We start from the raw sequence: 8,388 nt of genomic DNA, 5'->3' as shown, positions 1-8,388 counted from the left end.
AATGACCCCAGCTTCAAACGACTCATTTGTGATTATTATTATTATTTTATGTCTTTATTTAAACACCTTGATTACAAACATGATTGTAGTTGGGTTTCGGTCCTATAAAAACACATGTTATTATTATTATTATTATTATTATTATTATTATTGTTATTGTTATTATTTATTTTACCAGACAATGCAAAAGCAGGGAGCAGGTAAAGTTGTTAAACTGCCTTTCCTTTGGGATTTTCTTATTCCAAGGGGATGGGGTGGGTTGAGGAATCTTGTATGTACAGAGTTCAAAGAAAAAGGTGGCTTGTGAGGCTACAGGGGCAATCACTGAATATGGGAATTCTAGAAAGTTCTTGGCTGCACAAAGCAGGCAGGGTTGAATTTGCTGCGCAGGAAAGAGCAGCTGAGCCAAGTTGCTGAGGGCAGGGAAAACTGGAGAGAGATAAAGCTGAGTTCTCAGAGGGTCACACAGGAGGACGATACTCAGGGGTTTAATCCTGGTTCTGGAGTTGAGCTGAGCATGTGGGGTGCCAGGGAGCAAACTCTGGTCTGTTGCTTCCAAAACAAGCACCCCTAACTCTATACTACCTCCCCAACTCCTGTTCAACCTCTCCAGCCCCAATTTTTTTTAATGATGAAAATACATCACATAGTTGACATAACTAATCATAATACAGTTGTTTCAGGGAGACCAAATGCAACATGATTTAAAAAAAATAGAAAATTGAAAGAAAAACTAAAGAGATAGGAGAGAAAGGAAAGAAAATGTTCAGTGGCAAATATATTTTTGAAAATTATTGTGTCACCAATGAACTCATTCAAGCACTAGCAGAAAGTTCAGGAACCTCTTACTTTTTTTTAAAGGATGACTGTTAAAAAAATACAGTAAAAAGGTGTGGGTGGCAATTGGTGTTTACGTAGACCCAGCAAAATGTGTCCAGCCCAAGTTTTTGTTTGAGGTTTTTAATCAGGAGCTCGTCCAACTGTGCTTTCTCAACCCATTTCTACTTTTCTCCTCCCTGATTCTTTTCCTTGACCTTTGCATGGTGTTTCTTGGAAGATCTCTTCCCCCCTTGTTTTCTTACCTGGGAAAGAATTGGCTTCATGTACTGCCCTGTTTGCTTCAAGTTTACACTGGCAGTTGGTGGTGGGGGCAGAGAAAATCAATGAGCAGTGGATTTTCTGTTTCCAATTCCACCCTCTGCTCACTGACACAGAACTTCCAATACAAAAGTATCTGTAGGTAGCAAAAAATAAGACTCTTATTTTCCCTTTCCCTTTCTTTTCTTTTCTTTTTCTTGTTTCAAGTTTCAAAGAAGCTTGGCCTATCTATTACCTCTTCTCCCCTGCCTTGGATTCACTATAACAACTTTTTCTTTCATTTATATTTTTCAAATACTTCATTTAAACACCATGGTTTACAAGGTTGTTCATAAGACAGTAGTTTCTGGCATTCAGTATCTCCACATCACTCCCACCACCAGTGGAACATTCCCTCCAATGCTGCACCCAGTTTCCCACCCACTCCCAAGCCTAACCTTAAAAATAGGCACAAATGAATAAAAATAATAAAAACAGGCACACAATCATTCATTTTGTATGGCTTGGGACAACTAAAATAGGTAATGGAATTATCAACAAAACAAAACAAAGCAACTTCTCCAGGATCAAATAAGAGAAAATACAACACAAAGGAAATGGAATCATCCAAATTAAGATCACTAAGGATGGGGAGGGAAAAAAAAGAAAGATCACTAAGGATCAACTAGTAATCACTGTTTTATCTCTCCTTGGTGTGACTAAAATTAGTGTCTGAGGATTGACTGGGCTTGATTGGTACCAGTTGAGTTTCTCTGTTCCTTTTGGGGTTCCCTGAGCTCTCTGGCCTTCTATGCAACCTTCCCAAGGGATCTGCTGTCATTCCACTCAGTTGAAACTACTATGAAATGCTGAGGACCAGGATCTATAGATCTGGAAAATTTTGGTGACTGGTCGGTTTGATAAAGGTTCAGTTGTGGAATTGGGCTATTTCTATGGAAGGTATTGGGTGTGGCTGGGGGGGGCTGTTGTACTTTCAGGCCAGAAGGGGAACCTGCACACAATCACCCCCATTCTGAGAAGGCCTCAGAATTGCCAACCCAGATGGAATCAGGGGCCTCATTTTGTTTTGGGGCTTGCTACTGGAGTTGGGCCATTTTTCAGCAAGTAAATTCTCATCCTTATTTCTTCTTGCTTTACATGGACTTATACAATAGGCTTGTAGGTATGTTGCCATGGGTTTGTGTGCATTTATTTTGGATAGAAGCAGAGGGGGGAAGCAATAAAAGAAAACGTAAAGCTTGAGAAACTTGGATCTGATGTGAAAGTGCAGCCTTGGAGAATAGAGGAAAAAGCCAGAGACAATCCAGATAGATCTGACTTGGGGGACTAAATGGGATGCTGGGGGATGGAGCAGACACCTTACTGCTCCACGCCACCGCTCTGGCCACAGCATGCTGAGTGTTTTTACATTGGTCTTTCACTTTAGCTTGGGATTTCATGTAATGTGATTCCCCCAATGGGAGGCATATTCCCTACACAGCAGCTTCCTTTAGGAAGGGAGCACATCTGGCAGTGTTCAGGGATTACTCCTGACTCTGAGTTCCAGAGATCACTACTGGTAGTGCTCAGGGAAGTGGCACCTACCATAAGAGGTGTTGGGAATTGAACTTGGGTTCACCATGTGCAAGGCAAACATTCTACCCCACTGTATTATGTCTCCAGCCTTCTAGCCAGCAGCTTCTAAGTAGGGGTTTTTCAAAATGAAGAGGAAAGTAGACACCACAGAACTTTTGGTCGTCTGATAAAGGAAGAAATGACACATTTCGCCAGTCTTCAAAGGGTAATATTTGAACTCAAATGTTGTCCATCCATACAGGCTTATTGCCAGGGAATATCTCCTACTTCTATCTATGGTGCTAGGCATCTTTCTCAATATTTTTTTTTCTGATATAGAGGAAGGTCAGACAAGGAAAGAAAACAAGAAAACAAGGAGTTAGAAGCTAAGTTCTCTTACCAAAAGTAAATTGTTTTTTCATACAGAGGATGGACATGCTTTAGTCTTAAAAATTAAAGTAAAAATTAAAGGTTTTTTTTTTTTAACTAACACTTGCTAATGAACCCCAGAATGATTCTGGACACACAAAACCCAATACTCAAGAGACAAGGATTGCTGAGAGAAAAGAACGTTTATTGGAGATAACATTGTAATACAACTCCTGCCTCTGGTCGATCAAGGATCTCTCAGGAGGCCTGTTGCTTGTTCTTTACCTTCCATATGTCACAGAGCTAAGCTTAACATTAAATATAATGCAGGGGAATATATAATACTCTTTAATATTAAGAGACAAAACAAAGCCAAGGGGAAGTGAGAAAACCTAAGAAGTATATATGTAAAGAACAAGATGAAGTTTCTAGTGTTTTGTTCACTTCTGCCTCCCAGGATCAGCACATTTTTACATTTTTGTCAAACCTTTTCTGGTTATTTCCTGCTGAATAGGAGTAAGAAGGAGTAGAGAATGGAAGAGATGGATGCAATGGGAGAACTTGTGGTCTCTTCACCATGCATCTGGCAGGATTAAATCCCATCTGAAATCCAGAAAACAGTGAACACCCAGTTCCCTTCACCTGGAAATTGTGATTTGTGGCCAGAGACTGTGGCTGCCAGTAACTTATATGCTTTATTTATCTTTTTTTTTTTTTGTGGTTTTTGGGTCACACCCGGCAGTGCTCAGGGGTTATTTCTGGCTCCAGGCTCAGAAATTGCTCCTGGCTAGCACAGGGGACCATATGGGGCGCCGGGATTTGAACCGATGACCTCCTGCATGAAAGGCAAACGCCTTACCTCCATGCTATCTCTCCGGCCCCATTTATCTTTTTTTTTTAATTTTTCCTAAATTGCACATTGATACAGCAACTAGACTGCCAATATCTGCAGAACCCTGCTCTTTCTACTAGAAAATAATCTTGACCTAATCTATTAGGCAGGACTATATTCATTTGGGCAGCTATGTAAGTCTTTATGTAAGGCATAGAGTAAGCTGTTTCGTTAGCAATAGTGAGAAGGGTCTTTGATAAGTTAACTAACCTCTCTCTGTTGACTTCTAGTCCTCCCCAAAGTGTTAATGTATACTCAAAGAAATAGCCATTTCTATTGTCTGAACCGTCATAAAAGAAAGGATTATCGTTTGTAGCCTGCAAGAGATGCGTGTGTTTTTCAGTGCCTGTGAAAAATGGGGTGATTAGGGTAGCCAGAAAACACTGTCCCTTATCTGTGGCACCCGAAAGACAACTGTATGCCCATGGTATATTAAGGTAGCCACATATAAATACATAACCTTCTGGAGCACAGTACATAAAGTCCCTTTTCTCAGTGATATTAATGGCTACGTTCTCACCCCAGGTCCTTACATGACCTTCCAACATGACAACATGACCTTGGTTGCATATGGATAGTGTTTGCCCATCTTCTGGTTTCATGATATAAATATCGGCACCGGTATTAGAGTTTTTTTCTTTGGTCACTGGGAAGGAGAAACAAGGGGTGTTGAGTTCCTTTTCGTAGAGGAACCTGCCTACTCTGACTCGATAGATGACCCTGGTCACTTCATTGGGATGACGCCAGGAGAAGGACAGGCCCGAGGGATCAAAGACAGGGTGAGCCAGTGGATCCCCGGGATCATAATATGAAGATACCCTTGGATGACATATCCAGGCGACAGAGCTATTGGTCATGTTGGCTATGGCGTCAGTGATTAGAAGTAGGGTATTATTAGTCACCAAGGCCTCCTCGGCACATAGAAAGAGCAAGGAAAGGGGAATCAGGAGCCTGACTGGTTTCTCTTGAAGAGGCATTTCAAGCTGGCGATGGGTTCAGAACTCCAGGTGTCTTGGGGAGGAGCTAGGCCTTCTGGTTCTGTCTCCAGGGACACCTTCTTGACTTTGGAATGGTGTCTCCAGGACCAGACGCCTGTCAGCTTTCCAGTGGAAGAGCCTATTAATAGCACTGTCACAGGGTCCTATCCAGTTCTCCTTCTGCTGCTCTGATGGCCCAGGGTTCCTCCAAATTTTTACCAAAATTTGATCTTGAAGGGATGAAGGGGTTTATCAACTGGCCAAGAGGACCTAGAAAGAGAAAAACACAGTCTAGTTGTTGTACAAAATCTTAATTTTTGCTTTATTGTCTAAGTGGATTGAGGATTCCACCCCCACCACCCCCAACCCCATCCTCGAAAGATTCTATTAGTCTCCTACATGCTGATTTTGAAATTGGTTCCCACTGCAGTGTGTTTCTGAGGTGACCTGATGCAGAGAAAGCCAGCCAGCAGTACCCTCTCCCATTGCCATTGGCGTCCTCACAGATTGGCAGTTAACTACATCTTTTGTACTTTCTCTGGTTGAGTGAGGTCTTGGTGTTGTGTGAAATTTCCATTTGCTCTGTCCAGCCTTGCTTTACTTTCTGGGTAACACCAGTCTACTGTCACTCTGAAAGCAATTGGAAGACCCAATGTTTGTATTTAATAACAGATTTGGTTCTAGTCAGAGCTTTTTTGGATCGAGTAGAAAAGATCTCCACCCAGGTATCACTAGTATAAAAGAAGTTTCCAAATTCTTCAACATTCAAGACTGTATGTGGTTCTGGTTTACTTTGGTTATCAGCAATTCACCCATCTGATGCCTGGTGCTACCCTCATGGGAAGCAACTGAAGTCTTTTAAGGGTTCAGATTTCTAGGGGAGAATCCACAGCCTCATTATTGACTGTCAACTGTCATGTAATTCCAGATTGAATGTCCCATGGGCATGCGTTATCTTAGAGGCATGCTTGGAGTCTGTCTATATGTTTCACCTGAAAATAGCTCTAGAAGAGGAGCCGCAGTCATGAGGTCACAGTCAAGTCCAAGAATCATACCATACACTACCAGTTCTAAAATGACACAGAAATAGCATTAACAGGGGGTCAAAGAGATAGAACAGAGGTCAAGGCACTGGTCTTTACAAGGTTGACCAGTTGACCTGGGCATCATCTGGAATGATCCCTAACATAGAGTCTGTTGTGACCCCAAAACAAAACAAATAGCATTAAGAAACTATGATCAGAAAGATAGGAGTCTCTTTTGATGGGTCAGCCCCAAATTCCTAAGGAGCATATGTTTTGTGAAGAAACGTAAAATAAGAACTGAAGATATAGGTCAGCAATGCCAAGACTGCAAGCTAATGTAGCTGAAGTTTCCAGGTCCAACATCTCAAGTTCAGTTAGTTTTTCCTACCTGGATCACCCCAAGCTTGGGGAGAAAAATCAAGGTCCAACCAAGACCCAAAGTAAGATGCAAGTGGTTGCTACAACTTCAAGACCAACTTAGGCTCCACCGATTGCCATTTGTGAGCGAGTCCCAATTAGAATTAGTCAAGATCTCATGAGACAAGTCTGGGCACCTTGAGGGATGGTGTCCATGATTTCTGCTGTCCCATACTGAGATAAACTACCTCCCTCCTTTTCTGGATTTAAAGCAATGGTGGTCCTTCAGGGCTGCATTATGATTGTCCCAAGAATTGTCTTGTATTTTTCTGAACATTCTACAATGAGCCAATATGCACTTTTCTGCTTCAAAAAAGCCAACAGTAGGTGGAATATAAACACTGTGATCAGCTGCCTCAAAATGGATTTTTCTGCCTCTTGAGAACTTCTCATGTGGAAGCCACCTATTGAAGACAGGGGTCCGGGTTGGCATTGGTTGCTAGTCTCACACTCAACAGACTTGGGTTTGAACCTTGGTACACACATGTTTTCTCAAGTCCTGCCAGGAGTGATCCTTGAGCTCAGGTCTAGGAGTAATTCCTGAGCACCACTGGGTGAGAACTAAATACCAAGGGATAAAAGAACACAGTGGTACCCTCTTTTGTTGTCCTTCCAGTTCCTTAGAGATATATGCAATGAACAATTAGGTTGTTCCTAACATCTGGACAAGTGTGCCAACCCTGTCAGCTGGCAAGGGTCAACATTCATACTTCTTGGAGGACTGGAACCAAGGATGCTCCCCATAGCTGATGACTGGGAAAAAATGAATTCAAGGCTGATATCAGAAACCCTTTATTTCATTCTAATCTTGCTTATATAGGACAAGAGCCCAGGACACTAGAGATGGGCAGCCAGGGATGCAAGGAGCCAGGGAGCAGTTAAACATAAGTATTGGGGGAGTGGGCTGAACAATAATCCAACATGCAGGCATTTGCCTTGGTGTGGCTGACCTAAATTCAATCCCCTACATCCCATCTGGTCCCCGAGCCAGGCAGGAATGATTACTGAGTGTAGAGTCAGGAATAAATGGAGAACACTTCCGGGACTGGCCAAAAAATCAAACAAACAGATGAACCCAAACATAAACACTGGGGATTAGGACTGTCTATGTATCATCCCAGTGAGTGATGATTTTTGGTTGACAGTTATTATCTCTTAAACAGAGCTCTCTGGAGAGAAGAGGAAAGGCTTGAAGTCAAGCCCCAGAGGGATGGGGCAATAATGATGCTTCTCTTTGTGCTGTCCTTCCCAATCTCTGCAATGTGTCTTAAATGCTTTTGCCTCTAGTACAATCCCCAGAACAGTTGCTCTATAGCTTTCCATCTGCCAATGGGTTTGGAAACAGATTCACAGTGGGGATCCAACAGAGAAGTACTTTTTATGTAATTTATACAAAGAATATTGTAGAGCATATAATTTATAAAGACTCAAAAAAACTTAGTGCAGTTAATGAGGGAGCTTAATTTTGTGTGGGGGGGGAGGGCACACCCATGGTGCACAGACCTTATTCTGACACTGAGCTCATGGATCACTCCCAGTGAGACAGGGGGACTGCTTGGGATTCTGGGGATTTATATCAGGTCCGCTGTATGCAGACAATTTACCTACTGTACTATCAGTTTGGCCCCAGGATATTAATTTTACTTTGGTGAATTGGAAAGCTTTTGGGCATTTAGTTGATCAAATGCAAAACTCTGTCTATTCATTTTAGAGTCCCTTTTAGGAACTTTGCAATGAGTTCAAAATTTGGAATTGAGACAAGAAATCTAGTGGTACCCAAGAAAACCATTGACTTCTAGTGCGCAGAAGTGTGGCTCTTACTTTCATAATTAACAGTTGGCCATTAAAACTCCTTTTCTCCTCATCTAACCTTCCATTCTAAGTTATATTTCCCTTTCATAACTACCCTTTTAATGAAGATACTTCATGCCCAGAAAACACCAATTGATTTCCTGTCTGAATGATGTTTTCTAAACAATTCATTGCTGGTTAGACAAGAAGTAGATCATTCACTATTATAAAATAATGACTTGAATTGTAGGTCCCTGAGCTATTT

Source organism: Suncus etruscus, chromosome 18 (assembly GCF_024139225.1).
Source record: "Suncus etruscus isolate mSunEtr1 chromosome 18, mSunEtr1.pri.cur, whole genome shotgun sequence".
Lineage (NCBI taxonomy): Eukaryota > Metazoa > Chordata > Mammalia > Eulipotyphla > Soricidae > Suncus > Suncus etruscus.
This window is presented reverse-complemented; position numbering follows the sequence as displayed.